The following is a 15,537-nucleotide window of genomic DNA, read 5'->3' on the forward strand; positions in this document are numbered from 1 at the left end:
TTTTTCCGAAAAATTAACAACTGCAATTATAATAATATAAAAGTATGGTTTGCGAAAGACAGAATTTTTACAATTTACAGTTGAGCGGTGATTGCGTGTATGTTTCCGGGCTTCGACCACACCCGTACAGTATATGGTTCGCTTTGATGACCTAGATGAAATACTTCTTTTTATAGTTAGTTCTTAGTGGTCATTTAATGCGTGTTGACAGATTTTTTAATGAGATATCTACAGTCATTTAGCTATGTTTATATTATTTAGTGGTTAGGAGGGGTGGGGAATCGCGTTACCTGAAAGTTAAAGCTAGTCTAAAAACCTATATTTGAGAAAAACGAGTTTTTGGTTTTAAGTATTAAATAATATAAAGTAATTTTATCTTGGAAATACGCTAAAAAATAAAAGTATGAAAAATTCAATATTGAGTCAGTTAAATGTACAGACTCTTAAGGCACCTCTACCGCTAAAACGACGTTTTTATGCCTTCGTTAGAAATTCTGGCCTTATAAATGCCTTAGAAAAATGGGCACTATATATTGCTAATAGATTTGTCCATATCTGGCATCGGGATCATTATTTATAATTGTCGAAAGTTAATTAAGTTTTGACCTCACATGACTCCATTTCAACTTACAAAATATTTGTTTAATTTTAATTTTGCAGTAAGAGTGGTCAAGCGATATTTTCTCCATATTTCTTCGAAAAGGTTGGAAAATGTTTCTTGTTTGAACTGTTTACACCTGGGTTTACGAATTCTATACTAATAACCATTTAACCACTATATATATCCGTGTGAAATGACTCCCTCCTACGCCTATTTGTAGCTTGTACATGTACGTAGTGACCAGTGATGTTTGTAACTGCCCATGGCCCCGTTTCTCCGCGAGAAGAGATGCCACTCCTTTCTTTATATTCGATATTCCCACGAAATGGGGGATCCCCTAGATAAAACCAGAATGCCATCTAGTGGCAGAAATCGGTAACTTTTGTCGGAAAGGGATTCTTATTTCGAAATTGTTGTTGGTGTGATTGAGGCAACTTGTGACATTCTGCGAAAGGCCATTAGTTCATATCTTTAACCCTGAGTTAGATCCTGTGTCGATTGACTCTTAGGTTGTACAGTTTTTTTTTTTGGCTTTATATATTATTGAAATTACATGTATATTTCCCCTTTCATAAAAACTTGTTGAGGTTAACGGTAATAGTGAGTGTAGGGAGCTGTTGGCTCGCGTTGTAACCCAGCCCCCTGAATTAATGGCTTTAAAAGTCGCTAGATGACTTAGGCCTAAGGTGGTACTTTGGGTATTAGCCTAGGTGATTATTATTGTATTGCGTTCATTTTAGCTAAAAGCCCCAAAACATTAATTTTCACTTTTAAGTAAACTATTCGCTTTTGTCTAAACGAATAAATATCAAGTTTCGCGAAACAAGACATCTAGCGTAAGAGCGTATGTTCGGTTGTACACATCGTAATTTTGTATAGTACATGTACCTATATTCGTTTTCAAATGTTTATATAGCGCACGCGCGCGTGAAAGTGAGTTTTTGGTTGCTGTTAAAAAAGGTGTTATTTTGCGCGTGTAAAAATAAATTAACGGCCAGTTCTGTTTTGAAATAAGAGGAAAAAGGTTTACCGGTTTTTATGTCGGAAAAGTTCGCGTCTTTTATTTCGCTGTTCACGACATTTTTTGGTCCGTCGAGCCGGATACATTCGTCAACTTGATTATGTTCCTCAACTAATCATCGAATCGGCTATCTTTCCGTGAGAGACAGTGAAAATTAGCGTGGATTCTCCGTTGGAAACCGTTTAAACCATCGATCATATCCCGATCGTAAACGAATCAACATAAGTCATCATGGATGTTCTGGTGAGAAGAAGAGCAGCTATCAAGGGACAGATCACCAGGATTGAAAATGCGGTGGGTCAAACAGCAACGAATCTATCTGACGTCGCCTTGAAGCTGTATGTAGACAAGGTGGAAAAACTATCGAAAGACTTGGATGAGGTTCACGATGCCGTAGTTGCAAATATCGATCCCGACGACGACGATTTCGCGGATCACGAAGATGAATACAACCCCCTAATCGCTCGACTCGAAGATCTGACAATCCTACTCGTCACTGAATCAAATGAAAGAGCAGCAAACATTCCAGTGAGACAAGTCAGACCAGCTAGTGATGTACGTTTACCTAAGCTGGAACTTCCATCATTCAGCGGTGGTTACGTCGATTGGCTTCCATTTCATGATCTCTTCACGGCCACCGTACACAACAACGAATCACTCACCGGAGCTCAGAAGTTTCAGTATTTGAAGTCATCATTACGAAACGAAGCAGCGCTCCTAGTTCAATCTATTCCGGTAACTGACGCTAACTATCTGGAGGCTTGGGATATCTTAAACAATCGGTTCAACAATACCCGGGAAATCATCGATGCACACGTAAAACGTCTCTTCAGTCAAACTAACGTCATCCAAGAATCTTCATCCGCTTTACGAACGCTCATCGATACCACCGCCGAATGCATAAGGGCGCTCAAGGTTCTCAAAGAACCAGTACAACATTGGGACTCCATACTACTTCATCTTGTAAAGGAAAAACTGGATTCAGAATCTCGCCGACAATGGGAACTTTCCCTGAGGGGGACCGAAAGACCAACTTTCGAGGATCTCGTTACATTTCTTGAACAACGGGCCAGAACCTTAGCAGCAGCTCCGCCTACAACTACTGCAATCAAGTCGAAGCCTCCATTACATCAGAGACCGAGTACAAAGGCTCATCATGGTGCTCTGAGCGAGACGTGTCACTTTTGCAACGAAACACACTCGGTATACAAATGTACCAATTTTCTGAATGCATCTTCGGACGAGCGTTGGAACATGGTCAAGAGGAGTGCCATGTGTTTCAATTGCTTACGAACCGGTCATCAAAGCAATGACTGCAAATCTGGTCATTGTAGGAAATGCAACGCACGACATAACACACTTCTACATCAAGAGAAGGAATTAACGAAGACGAAGGCAACCTCCGGTGTAGTTTCATGCCCATCTCGTGAAATAATTGGATCAACCCAAGTTATCTTGGCAACCGCAATGGTCCAAGTCAAGGGACTTGACGAGCAACTTTATCCAGCCCGAGCGCTTCTGGACTCGGGTTCTCAAGCCAGTTTCATCACGGAACAATTCACGAGGAAACTAAGATTGAAGCGAACACGTTTCAACGTCTCAGTTGACGGAATTGGAGCAACCGGAATGAACACCTCTCAAGGCAGTGTCATGGTGAATATTCAGTCAAATATCATTAACACGTCGGAGGTCATCGTCGAGGCAATCGTCCTGAAAAAGGTCACGGATTATTTACCTAACAGTCCGTTCGATCCTGGAAATTGTCTACACTTGAAAGGCTTAACACTTGCTGATCCAACTTTTCATAGCCCTGGACAAGTGGATATTTTACTAGGTGCTGACGTGTATCTAGAGCTCTTACAAGATGGCATTTGCAAGGGGAAAGAAGGTCTTCCAGGTGCCTTTAATACTCTTTTCGGATGGGCAGTTTCCGGTCCATTGCTGATGGCCGGAAGAAGTTCGAAAATAAAGGTCCACCATTGTACATTGGAAGCAGATTTGAAACATCTTTGGGAGCTAGAAGACATCCAGCCTCGAAGAATACTATCTCCAACAGAAATTCAATGTGAAAAGAACTTTGAAGAATCACATACACGTAACTCTACAGGAAGATTCACTGTACGATTACCAAAGATAAACGATGCACCAAAACTTGGAGATTCTAAACAAATGGCAATCCGTCGATTCTCTCACTTAGAACGACGTCTACGTGTTAACCCGAATCTCTATGAGGAGTACCGCAAGTTCATGGGGGAATACATTGCCCTTGGACATGGAACTCATTCCCTCGAATGAAATAAAAATCGAAACCAATCCATCTTACTACGTGCCTCATCATGCGGTATTCAAAGAAGACAGTACCACCACGAGAGTTCGTGTAGTGTTCGACGCCTCTGCCAAATCTACAACTGGAGTTTCCCTAAACAATCATCTGCTAGTGGGGCCAAAACTTCAAGATGATTTGGTCAACCTCCTTATTCGCTTTCGTCAACATTGCATTGTAATGAAAGCAGACCTTGCCAAAATGTTTCGTCAAATTAGAGTACATCCAGATGACTCCGATCTTCAAAGAATTGTTTGGCGAAACAACTCACACGAACCCTTGCTCGAATACCGTTTGCTAACGGTTACATATGGAACCGCATCAGCGCCATACCTAGCAACTAAAGTCTTGAAGCAACTCGGCCATGACGTGAAAGAGACACTTCCGTTGGCATCTTCGGCTTTACAAAATGACTTCTACATGGACGATCTAATGACAGGAGACGAAACGATTGAGAACGTTTTAAGACTTCAGTCAGAAATCATTCAAGCTACATCTCAAGCAGGATTTGAAATAAGGAAATGGGCGTTGAATGAAGCTGCATTATTGGATACACTACCAGCCAACATGAAGGATTTACAAAAGCCACTATGCATCGAGAACGACGAATCAGTCAAGACTCTCGGCCTATATTGGACTCCTTCGGCTGATAATTTCTCGTTTATGGTTACTTCTCCAGCGTCAAGAAGTTCAATCACTAAACGTACGATTCTTTCGGATACAGCAAGGATATTCGATCCTCTGGGACTGTTGGCACCAGTAACCGTTCGAGCGAAACTGATGTTACAGGAAATGTGGCAGCTAAAATTGAATTGGGATGAGCAACTTCCCCAACCACTTGAAGCTAAATGGAGGTCGTTTCGAACCGATTTACCAGAAATTGAAAACATTACGGTTCAACGGCACATTTCGCAAGCTAATGCTACAGACATTAGCCTGCATGGATTTTGTGACGCATCGGAGAAAGCGTACGCAGCTGCCGTATACCTGAAGACGGTGAATAACAACGGACAAATCAAAATACAACTGATCGCTGCGAAAACAAGAGTCGCTCCGCTCAAACAAATCACACTTCCGAGACTGGAATTATCTGGTGCATTACTTTTGGCTTCTCTGATTCAACTGATCAGGGAGTCATTGAGATTGGATATAGCTGATGTTCATTGCTGGTCGGACTCAACAATCGTCCTAGCTTGGTTGAAAGCTCCACCGCAACGTTGGAAAACGTTCGTAGCCAATCGAGTGTCAGAAATCCACGAGAAACTACCGAGAGCGCAATGGCATCACATTTCAGGAGACAGCAACCCTGCAGATTGCGCTTCTCGAGGAATATCCGCTAGCGAACTGGGAAATCATGGTCTCTGGTGGCATGGACCGCAGTGCCTTATTTTCGCCGCAACAACGCAAGAACTACATGAACTCTCAGAGCCAAATGAATGTTTATCCGAGGAAAGACGAATTATTTCGTTAGTAACACATCATCAAATGGATTTCACGCTCCTTTCCAAATTTTCAGCGCTTAAAAAACTCATTCATATCACCGCCTACATTCTACGTTTTGTCTTCAATTCGCGAAATGCGACAGAATTGAGGATTACTGGACCTTTATCGAAGGAAGAGAACGAAAAGGCGCTATCCCATTGGATTCGGGTCGTCCAAAGCAACAGTTTTAACGAAGAGATAGCTTGCCTTAAACAAAACAAGGAATTACCACGGAAAAGTAAAATCCTTTCGATGCGTCCGTACATCGATCAAGATGGGATTCTTAGAGTTGGTGGCAGACTTTGCCACTCCAACTTACCATACGAACAAAGGCATCCGGCACTGTTACCGAGACAGAGCAAATTAACAGAACTTCTAATACAACACGAGCACGAAAAACATTTTCACGGAGGTGCTCAACTACTAACTTCTGTCTTACAGAAACGTTATTGGATCGTCGGTCTTCGTGATGCCATACGTTTCCATATCAGAAGATGTGTTTCATGTGTACGACAGCAGGCAGTCACTGTAAAGCAACTTATGGGCGATTTACCACCAGCGAGAGTAAATCCTGCTCGGCCATTTTTGAAGTGTGGAGTCGACTACGCAGGACCATTTACCCTTAAACTAATGAAGGGACGAAGTCACCTCAGGTTTAAGGGATACATTGCCGTCTTCGCTTGCTTTACCACAAGATCAATTCATCTTGAACTTGTCAGTGACATGACCACCGAAGCATTTCTGGCAGCATTGAAACGCTTTGTTGCTCGACGAGGAAAATGCGCCGACATTTACAGCGACTGTGGAACCAACTTTACAGGAGCCGATCGAGAGATGAAAACATTCATCAAATTCATAGTCTCTACAAACAACAACGATCAAGTATCACGATGGCTCGCAGACGAAGGAATTAATTGGCACTTCAACCCGCCTGCAGCGCCACATTTTGGAGGCCTCTGGGAAGCCGGGATGAAGTCCGTCAAGTATCATCTGAAACGAGTTCTTGGCACCATGGTTCTAAACTTTGAAGAAATGCAAACGCTTCTTTGCCAAATCGAAGCTTGCTTAAATTCACGTCCTTTAACGGCGTTAAGCTCGGATCCAAACGACTTCAATGCGTTGACACCTGGACATTTCCTAATCGGAGATGCACTCACCGCAATACCCGAACCCGATCTCACTTCTGAAAACGTCAACCGCCTGTCACGTTGGCAATTGGGCCAACAAGTACTGCAGCACTTTTGGAACCGTTGGCGAAATGAATTCCTCTCTCGCCTTCTACAACGTCCAAAGTGGACTACACCAAAACCGAATCTACGAGTCGGCGACTTGGTCTTGCTCAAAGATGAAGATTTACCTCCAACCAAGTGGAGAATGGCAAGAATCACTGAACTTCATCCAGGACAAGACAATCAAGTTCGCGTCGTAACTGTCAGAACCTCTGACAAATCACTGAAAAGACCCGTAGTTAAATTATGCCAGTTACCACTAGACTGATTTTAATTGTATTCAAACTGTTTACTAAGGGTTATTTATGTATGCAAATGTAACTTTTCGGACTTTTACTATCTCATTTGAAATTCGTTATTTCAAGGCGGGCGGAATGTTCGGTTGTACACATCGTAATTTTGTATAGTACATGTACCTATATTCGTTTTCAAATGTTTATATAGCGCACGCGCGCGTGAAAGTGAGTTTTTGGTTGCTGTTAAAAAAGGTGTTATTTTGCGCGTGTAAAAATAAATTAACGGCCAGTTCTGTTTTGAAATAAGAGGAAAAAGGTTTACCGGTTTTTATGTCGGAAAAGTTCGCGTCTTTTATTTCGCTGTTCACGACAGCGTAGTTACAATAAAAGCACAATGGTGTAAAATATTAGTATATAGTGTAACATGTTCAAATTCCCACGGTCCGGTCGTGTAAAACTATAATAAAATAGCGTGTGCTGCAATGCTCCCATAAAAACATGGGTAGGTCGAAATGTGTATTTTCACTTAAACCCATACGGCTGTCACGCCCATTTTTGAAATTTTGGGTTAGTAGTATACAACAACTGTAAAAATCCGTCTTTCCTAAAACCTCCTACCTACATTACCATAAGAAGTAATGTAAATCAAAATCGATAAACTTAATTTTCTCGAATTTGAAAACATGTAGTGTACTAGGTTTGGTCATGGGACAGCCGTATAGGTCATCTTAGCACGGGGTAGGAACGTAGTAGAATAATTTAATAATAGTTATATTAATTAATTATTATATTAATCATTAATTATATTTAATCGAGAAAGAGCAGCCATAATTATTATATGACATTCCTCAAAATTGTTTTAGGTTTTAATGTTCAATATTTTTAGGTTTTAATGAAAAAATATTGTTTTTGGGATTTCATACGTCAAAGACGGCGATACTCTCTGTCAGGCACATAATTCTATCTCTATACAAGTTCTTATTATAATAATTTGTGATCATAAACCGATTGGAGTTCGTATTTTCTCCTTTCACAAATTCGGCACTTGATTGGTCGATATTTAAATTAGTCAGAAAGTCGCCAAAGGTTTTTTTGCACATGAAACGTTAAGCACTTATTCGAGTGTTTGACCTTGTCGCGAGTTCGAAGTCGTGTAAAGTAAAGACTGAATACAGAGTCGTATTGCTCTAGAGGCCGACAATGCAAAATAAATCGACGTTTTCTAATGATGGACGTCATAAACTTCCTTAAAGAAATGCCGGAGTATTCGACAAGCAAACTCGAGCATAAAACTAAGTGTAAACCCGCTATGAAAGTTCCTATGTACTCTATAAAAGTGAGGCTCTAGGATTATGTAGAGAAAATTGAATATTAAATCTTCAAAACAAGTTATTTATAAGCTACGAATGGACGATCGCGCAATGTTACCATGCATATAAAATCATTATTTGGTTTCACAAAGCTTTCATGGTTTTAAAAAGTCAGTGATTTAAGTCACCAATATTTCACAAAAGTAGAATCTTGAACAATATCAATTCAGAACAAACTAACTTAAAGGTTATGTTTCCCTTCACATTTAAATGTAAATAGCTTTGACCATACCTAATTTGATCAATAACAAGTCGAGGAATTAAAGACAAAACCAGAAGGTTGTGATGAAAATAATTTTACTAGAGAACAGGTTTGAACGGCTAATAACTCATGCGTAGAGTCTAAAAATTTGCTAGACATACTCATGGTTCAAGGTCATTCTAAGTTTATCTCGAAAGCCAATGGTTCCAATTTTAAAAGTGTGTAAATTGAAATTTTAAGTCTAAATGTCTTTAATCCGATGCACAACACCATGATGAAAACCTTTCAAATTGGAACCATTTCTCTAAATCCATTGGTTCTCGAGATAAACTTTGAATGACCTTGACCCACGAGTTTTATGTCATCCGAGCAGATGAGTATGTCTTGCAAATTTTGATTGTCTAGCATGAAATTTTTTCGAGTTATTAGCCCTTCAACCTGGTCTCTAGTAACATCATTTTCATCACGACCTTCATATCATGTTTTTGTCTTAATTCTTTCTACTTTTTATTGGTCAAATGAGGAAGGATCAAAGTTATTTACCACTAAAATGTGAAGGGGAACACTTTTCTAATTGAAACGAACTTTCTATCTTCAATGGTTCTCGAGATACATTTTAAATGACCTTGAAGACATGGTTCAAGGTCATGGAAATTTCCGTTGTCGTGTGTTGTGTGTCCTGAAAGTTTAAAATTCCCAGATAAAATACATTGGGAGCTATTGGCCTTGTATCGTTTTTAGTTAACACCCTGTATAATCCTGATGTTTGTGGAATTTCGTGTCCATTTCCGCTCTACTGAAGATTCCACGACTATATAATCTCAATTTATATTAATATCCAGAGAGTTTTAATTTGATTGCCCCAGGCATTTTGCTCAAAAACTATATTATCTAGAAATGTGATATTTGTAAATTGCAACAAAATCGTGAACTTTTTCACGTTTTTGGAATTTTTATTTTTTTAACGCTAGGTTGTAGACGACAACTGTCAATGAAAAGGTTGTAGAGCATACTCTAAAACCATAAATGAAATTTGTTTGGTCAGAATAGGTAAATTTTTCACAGAGTTATTAGGTCATGACAAATAACAAGTTGGTAGTAGCCTTTTCACAAATAATTTAAAAATAAACTTATCTAAATAGTAATGTTTGTATGACTGCTAAAAATGAATGTTTTTTTAATTAATTGGTAATTAATTTTGAGAGAGAAAAAACAATTTCCGAAAGAGTTACAAAATGTTTAAAAAAATAAGGTTGTAAGAAGTCTACAAAAATGTCAAATTTATGCCAACTGAATTTCATTTGCACTTCGTTTAATTTTAGGTTTCCTTTTAAGTATTTAAATTGCGGAGGCACCGACATTAAATAATTATCTCAACGTACTTCAGTAATTAAATATGGCTCGTTATAGCCGTGAACAGCGGTGCAAGATGGTAAAGTTATACTACGGTGATGGTCATCAAAAAGCACGTCTAGTAAGTCAGTTATTTCAAATGTTCTATCCTGTTAGTCGACCAGATCCGTGCTGTTCGTGACTTTGAAGATGATGGCAACGTGAATCCCAGATTCCGCGGACGGGGACATCATAACATTAATATGGGAGACATAGTCATCGCCTATTTTGTTACCTACCCACGAGCAAGTATAAGAATATCTGGAGTGTCCTTGACCACCATAACCTTAATCCATACCGTGCCACGCTGCACCAAGCACTTCACGATGGTGATAGGTGACTTAGATTGGAATTTTGCAACTGGTTCAGAACCATAGTCGATGCAAATGAAAGTTTCCTCCGTTTGCTCATCGTGTCCGACGAGTGCTCATTTTCGAGAGATGGCCCGTTTAACAGACAGAACAGCCACATGTGGAGCGATGAAAATTCACATTGGCACAATCAGGTCAAATTTCTCCTCAACGTCTGGGTTGGTCCACTAGATGATCGCGTTATTGAACCATTTTTTCCACCGAATAGGCTTAATAGGAAAAACAACTTGGCCTTCCTGCGGAATGAAGCGTTGGAATATGTACCTTTGATCGACATCCCACACCTTTGCTTCCAGCATGACGGTGCGCCTCCTCACCAGCAAAGAGGTGTGATACAATTCCTTAACACCGAGTTCCCTGGGCGTTGGATTGGAAGAAACGGTATCCGAATTTGACCCCGCCAGACGTTATCCAGTGGGGTTTGGTGAAGGAGGAAGTTTATAAGACGCCAGTCACTAGCAAAGAAGACTTGCGCGAAGTTGCACCATAGAATTATTGCAGCGTTTCGATTCGTAACTCCAATTAATTTCAAAATATGCTGTATCGCGCACGAACGTGTATAGCAGTGGATGGTGGAATTATTGAACCTCATTTAGTATAAGACTGGTACATTCGTAAATTTTGTAACACTTTCGGAAATTATTCTTTTTTATCTCAAAATTAATTACCAATTAAAAATTAGTTTAAAAAACGTTCATTTTTAACAGTCATACAAACAGTACAATTTTTAGATTTGTTTTTTTAATTAGTTGTGAAAACGCTGATTCCACCTACTACCAACTTGTGAAAAATTTACCTATATCGACCAAACCAATTTCACTTAATGTTTTCGAGTATGCTCTACAACTTGTTCATTGACAGTTTTCGTCTACCACCTAGCGTTAAAAAAGTAAAAATTCTCAAACGATTTTGCTTCCCCGATAGTGTACACCCTGTAAATTTCACATTTCTAGGTTACATAGTTTTTGAGCCAGATGCTTAAGGCGATCAAATTAAAACATCCTGTATATATTAATATTAATATTAATATTAATATTATTAATTAATTTCCAACAATACTTAAATTTAAGAGCATATAATGCAGCTCTATTTGCATAAATAAGCATTTTCTTTTTAAATGTCTAATTTTTTTCCTAAGCATCACACACCGGTAGTAGTTGTCCACCCCATTTCGACCCCTTCTGTAGTTCTTACATAATCTTTCTCGTTAATATCTGGATGCAGGAATGTTTAACGCGAAGTTTTGTTTTGTAAAGTCACAGGAATTCCAGAAATATTTGAATATCTATTCCTTCTTAGCTGTACAAAGAATAAAAAGTTTTTTTTAAAGTTCAGTGAACTTGTTTTTACACACAATCCTAAGGGATTTGTATGTACTGGGTCCACGTACAGTGTGGTCGATGCCGCCGTATCCACATACCTCTATAAGAATTAGGCTTAGCAGAGTCAGGGATATCTTAATCGAAAGGAAATATCATGCTCTCGGTAGCCCGTTATACATTTTTGAAATTGGAACCCAAAAGTTAATCATTTTTCCATTTAAGTGGTTTTCGAATTGGTTGTAAATTATATTTTTAGTTAGTACTGATCATTTCTGAACAACGTTTTCTTCTTCATTAAGAATTTTTTTATTTTAAGTGATATTTTTGGCCAATTCTCGGGACCCAACCGACCCGCGTACACGCTATTGTGATATTAGAATTTCGTACCAATCGATACATGGCTACCTTATTTCCAAATCCAGGTAACTCGAAAAGTTTGGTGTGTCTAAAATTTCATTTAAATTAAAGGGAATATAACCTCAGGTATTTGGTGTGGAACACCAACGCTTGCAGCTTTGGCCGCTCTTGCCTTTGGCATTAGAAATGTTTGGCGCCACTGTGCAGGGAAATTTGAAATATTGAAGGGGTCTTCCATAAAGATGGCTTTGCAGGTTATATTCCTTTTAACGCGTTAGTGTTTCGATACCTTATTTCCAAAAACGGTTACTCAAAAAATTCAATTTCGGTAAAATTCCTCTTGGGTTTATTAAGTACAAGATCATCGAAAATTGGTTCAAATTTAAATTTAATATTTAAAATATATTTAATACATCGGGGGATTGTGTGTACTTAAATTTACGTCACATGTTGTTGTATAATAGAACAAATAAATGTTTATAACTTTTTCGCTGTTACAGATAGAAACAAAATTCGAGCCTTTCCTTTAAGAATATGAACTATATAAAACCCGAGGAAGTAAAAAACAGTTATTGTGGGGAAACAAAGCGGTACTTCCGAGTTACTTCAAACCTTGGAGAAATAGCGGGAAGTTAAATTTGATCAGTGTCGGTTTGGGGGGTCATTTCAGAGTAGCGTCATCGGTATTCAGTTTTTAGTTGTCGTTTCTGTATATAGATGTCGCTAGGCGAGAATGAACTCGACTTCGAAGTAACCACTCATGATATACCTTTCAGGCGTATACAAAACGTGGATTAACGAACGAGCAATTTGTTGGTGCTAATAAAGAAAACAGTTAGAAAACGCGTCAACAAAGGGAATCTTACTATAAAACGGGCGAAGAATAACGGAAAAACGAACTTGAAAGGGGAGGGGGGGGGGAAATGCTTGCAAACAATCATCCTACCTAATGACCAGAAAACCCACCAATGTGACAATGTCTTATGATTGCGGGAAAGACACAACGACTTGTTGACAGCACGCGATCAACCTAACCACCTAAAAGCTAAAATCGCCAAAACATTTACTAAACACTAACTTACAAGAAGACGACCTGAGGTGTAACCCTCCGATTTGGTTTAAACTCGGGGAATTAGTAGACCTTAACGAGAGTTGCCATGGCAACCAAACATGTTTTTGGCAACACAAAATAAATTTTTTTATATGTGATTTAACATGGGAAAATCACAGATTTCAAGGGTCCTTCCTGTCAAAAAGCAATGAAATTTTAAAAACATATTAAAAAAATGGGAAATTTTTCCAATTTTGGGTAATAGAGAGAATTTTGGGGTAAATTCGCCTGTCGTTAGGTAAATGTGAAGAAATTAAGGTAAATTTCAATCAATAAAGGAAGTTGAAATATTTGTGAATTAATGCTATTAAAAGTAACAAAATCCAATTTAATTTAAGTTATTTCGACTAAATTGGACAAAGTTCAATAAATAGGGTAAAACCGAAAAATCCCGTAAATTCTGGTAAATTCGAATAATTTGAATTAAATACGAGTAAAATTCAGTAAGATAAGTAAAGTTGTGTAAAGTTTAATCATTTGTGTAAATACTAGTAAATTAAGAAATTTTTTAATATATTAAGGAAAATACGAGTTGAATTCAGTGAGTTAAAGTTAGGTAAATTGTAACTTATTTAGGGTTAAATCGACTAAACTGGAAAAGTCGATTAAATAGGGAATAAGTAAGTTGGATAAATGCAACTAAATTGGGTAAGATCGAATAAAGGTGGATAATTGGAAACTAATTTCGGAAAATATGGCTAAATAGGCAAGACCATGTAAAGTTGGGTAACCGCAAACTAATTTAGGTACTTTTCAATTAGATCTGGGTTATTGCAAGTTAGCTTTTGGAAAATGTATTGCATTTGAGAACTTATAATTTATATAGATTCCATTAAATGGTGAACACTTCGTCCAATAGTTGATTTTATAAAATGTCTTTACCCTTGCCCAACTTGTTGAAATGTTGCCCTGGAATAGTTCAGCCAATGCCTAAGAATGAGTTCGTAAGCTCTTTAGTGGGAGAGAAAACGGATCCACAGCTGAAGCGGGGAGGCAACATTTCAACAAGATGGCCAAAGTTATTTTATAAAAAGAACTATTTAGTCAAATTAACAAAAATGTATTAGGATTTACCGAACTTTAGTTATCTTACCGAATTTTACTCAATTTACTGAATTTTTCGGTTTTACCCAATTTATTGAACTTTGTCCTATTTAGTCGAAATAACTTAAATTAAATTGGATTTTGTTACTTTTAATGTATTCACAAATACTTGAACTTACCTTAATTGATTGGAATTTACCCTAATTTGGTCACATTTACCCAACGACAGGCGAAATCACCCAAAAATAGTCTCAAGTACCCAAAAATTATAAAAAAAATTAATATTTTTTCAAAATTTAAGTTTTTTAAAATTTCATTGTTTTTCATTTTGCCATGTTAAATCACGTAGATAAAAGTGTATTTTGCGTTGTCAAAAACATTTTCGGTTGCCATGGCAAAACGATAGCCCAGCATAACGTTTCCCAATAAAAACTTTCAAGTTACGTTAAGGTCTACTAATTCCCCTAGTTTAAACCAAATCGAAGGGTTACAACTCGGGTCGTCTCCTTGTTAGTGCTTTCAATCGATTCTCAGATAGCAACCGATGAACTGATTACGATAGATCCGATATCAGATTATCCGCATATTACGCTCAGATATTATCAGATAAAGTATGATTAATTTGAAACAAATGGAATAATTTTAAGTTTTAGGGGTTTTAAAATTGAGGGGGGTTTGAGTATTTGTTGCGTAATTTAGGGGTTAAGGGTCTTTATAATTGTTACATCGCGTTACGAGTGGGAGGGAATTGACAGAAAGTAAATTAATTTATTTACGTATATGGCGAACAGACTCTACCTGATCAGTTCACTGTTGGAAGCGCGACACTAATTCGTTTAAACTGTTCACCAAAATTATAAATTCCATTCACCGACAAATAGTGAAAAAATGTGGGCATTAAATTTAGTTTTCCGAACAAATATTTGGATCATTGTTATTATTTCGCACATTTAATGTGATCCCATTACATTCGTTCCTGAAATAATGAAGGCCAACTTACCGTTATGAACTGGTGGTTTCAATTTGTCATAATTTTTAGAAGAAATCTTATCAAAGGTTAAAACGTCACCGCCGCTGTTTAAGTTTTAATGGGAAAAGACACTATTATTGTCTCAAAAACAACTTTCGTAATTCATCGAACTGATACCTGCAAAAATGCTCGTCCAAGCTGTCAATTAAAATCGCCAGAATTATATTAATAAGCGCGATAATTTCAAATTGTTTGTAAAGAAACATTGCTTAATAATGAATATTTAGTGTCATAACGATTAAATACGTAGTGTTAGGGGTAAAAGGTACGATAGCTGTCGTGGAGCTTTGGACGCAATCCATGTATGCCGACGAGGGTTGTTTTGTAAAGAGTCGCGAAAAGTCAGTATAGCCAGCGCTACACTACTATTTAGACGCCATCTGCGTTTCTGTATCGGAACTAGGGCCATAATGTCATTGATTTATCTCATGGCGTTTTAACAGATC

This window comes from Leiobunum rupestre, chromosome 6 (genome assembly GCF_980474605.1).
Source record: "Leiobunum rupestre chromosome 6, qqLeiRupe1.1.hap1, whole genome shotgun sequence".
Lineage (NCBI taxonomy): Eukaryota > Metazoa > Arthropoda > Arachnida > Opiliones > Sclerosomatidae > Leiobunum > Leiobunum rupestre.